The sequence below is a fragment of the Phragmites australis genome, chromosome 1 (genome assembly GCF_958298935.1).
Source record: "Phragmites australis chromosome 1, lpPhrAust1.1, whole genome shotgun sequence".
Classification (NCBI taxonomy): Eukaryota; Viridiplantae; Streptophyta; class Magnoliopsida; order Poales; family Poaceae; genus Phragmites; species Phragmites australis.
The window spans coordinates 17,641,244-17,643,694 of record NC_084921.1 but is presented as its reverse complement, the minus strand read 5'-3'; the positions used below and the strand labels follow the sequence as shown (position 1 = coordinate 17,643,694).

The 2,451-nt window shown below is 48.1% G+C and overlaps 1 non-coding gene across 1 annotated transcript; it reads left to right on the top strand.

The window, feature by feature from the left end:
- The first annotated feature begins 1,331 nt into the window (after positions 1 to 1,331).
- LOC133891317 (small nucleolar RNA Z247) lies at positions 1,332 to 1,470 on the top strand. Its single transcript, XR_009904178.1, has one exon. It is a non-coding gene; the product is annotated as a small nucleolar RNA Z247 (small nucleolar RNA).
- The last annotated feature ends 981 nt before the right edge of the window (positions 1,471 to 2,451 follow it).

The following is a 2,451-nucleotide window of genomic DNA, read 5'->3' as shown; positions in this document are numbered from 1 at the left end:
ACGGGTACTGGGCCTGCGTGTGCACGCTTGGTTCTGCCCTAACGCTGGCCCACACCTACCCTAGCTGGAAGAAAATTTTTGTAAGACCGGGTCTCCCGTAAGACCCTTCTCCTACGTTCGACACGTGTCATGCACAGTGTATACATGAGCTAACGTACTCGATGCGTCGTGCAGCCAGTGAAGGAACAGAGGATCTCACAAGGGTCTATCCCTATCGGGTCTTATAAAATTTTTCTCCCCCTAGCTGTGGTCTTCAGGTGCAGCTACTTCTTCAGGTGGGTCTGAGTAGCAGGGGCAGTAGTGACAGAACTGCCACCAGCAACATTATAAGCGAGGCCATCCATAACAACACGGACGCTGGAGTGAGGCCGGGAGCGACGCCGGTCACCGCCAGCTTAGTCATCATCAGCGTCAGTGCCCCGAGCAAAATATTGAAGAAGAGAAGGAACTGGGATATGCAAAATTTGTTAGTGTGGAAGTGCCCCATCATGCAAAGTACCTAGTACGGCACGAGTGCTACTGCTTCAAGCCCCTCTACTTTCGTTAGTGCGTTCCCACCTTCATTATCACTCACGCTGTTGTGATCCACTATGACCACTGAGTTCATTGAACAGGGCAACGATGAACCCGATTGCGACGGCGGGGAAGGAAGCCAGCCAGATGTAGCTCCAGTTTGCTACAAGCAGTGACACATACGATCTCACCACAACAACGACCGTCTCAATGTAGATTCTGATATTATAGCAAGTGAAGTCTTCCAACAACATGAAATGCAGCAGTGGCAATCCCAGATCGACATATAATAGCGTGTAATTGATGCACCCAAAAACTACCAAAATTATACTGGTGAAATACAGTTGATCGTCTTCATTAGTTGTGTCACTTGGACAATGAGAAAACTGACGAAGACCACTGGCGAGAAAGGTAGTGATGAAATATTCACCATTTTTGAATCCATGATCTAAAGAACACAGGTGAGAGCAATCAGTACAGGTTTCTCCGTATAATAACTTACCTTCGAGTGTGGTTGTGTTCATATGATTGCCATATCTCAACTAGATGACGGGTTTCCCTTCAAAAATCAGAGAGAGGTTTCCTTATATTCACTGTCCTTTCTACCTATGATTAATTAATTTCTTTGAGCACAGCATAGTATTTGAGCTGAGCTCAGAATAAAAACCTCAAGAAGCACCATGGCAACGAACATAGCTAGGTACACGAGCGGTTAACACCCGCATGACATTGGCCATGACCTAGAAAGGGCCATCACGATCGCTGAATACGTCAACAAGATGAAAGCCCTCGGTGATGAGATGGCGTCCGTAGGCAAACCATTGGATGATGAAGAGATGGTCTCCTACATTCTTGCCGGCCTTGATGTTGATTTCAATCCTCTTGTGTCCGCCATCATGGCACGAGTCAAACCCATCTCTGTCACTGAGCTTTATGCGCAGCTTCTGAGCTTTGTGGTTCGGATGGATCTTCTCCACAACAGCTCATCATCTGCGTTTTTGGCGAATATAGCTAGTCGTGGCCGGAGCGATGGCACCTCTCGCGGCCATAGAAACCATGGTGGTGGCACCAGTCGAGGCAGCAGCCGTGTGTCTCAAGGAGGATGGGGAAACAAAGGTGGCATAGGTGGCTCAAGTAGTACCCGCCCCACCTGCCAACTCTGCAAGAAACCAGGCCATACGGTGATCAACTGTTGGCATCGATTTGATGAAAATTTTGTTCCAGAAGACAAGAGTGCAGTTGCCGCAACATACTCCTATGTGATAAACACAAATTGGCACACTAATTCCAATGCAACGGATCACATCACGAGTGAGGTGGACAAGTTGACAGTCCATGACACATATACCAACAATGACCAGATCCACACCGCGAGTTGTAACACCCTAATTTTTCCACTTTAGAAAATTTCTTAAAATTTGCTAGAATTTAATATGAGTTTAAATAATTCAAAAGGTAAAACCCTATTTTATATAAAAGAAAAACCCATTTGACATAGGATATAATTGATTATTATGCATTCATGCTAAATTAGGCAAGTAGGGTTTTTATTTGGCTTTTGATGAATTTTGTTTGTAGTAGATTTGCTTAGAACTAGAATTAGAAAAGAAAAGAAAAGAACCCTTCCCGGGCTGCCTTTTTCCCCTCCGGCCGAAATCCCTCTCCCTCTCTCTCTTTCAGCCTCAGCCCAGCCAGCCGGCCCTTTCCTCCCACTCTCCTTCTGCCTGGGCCTTGGTCCGGCCCAGCGCCGCGCGCCCGCCAGCCCGTCGCGCCGAAGACGCCCGCGCAGAACCCCCCTTCGCCGCCGTCGTCGTCTCTGACCTGGAGTCCACCTCGTCGCGCCGTCGTCCGAGTCCGAAGGGAGCACAAGCCGCCGCCTTTTCCTTTTTCCACGCGAGACCTCGCCTATTTAACCAGGACCCCTCTCCCCGATCTCAT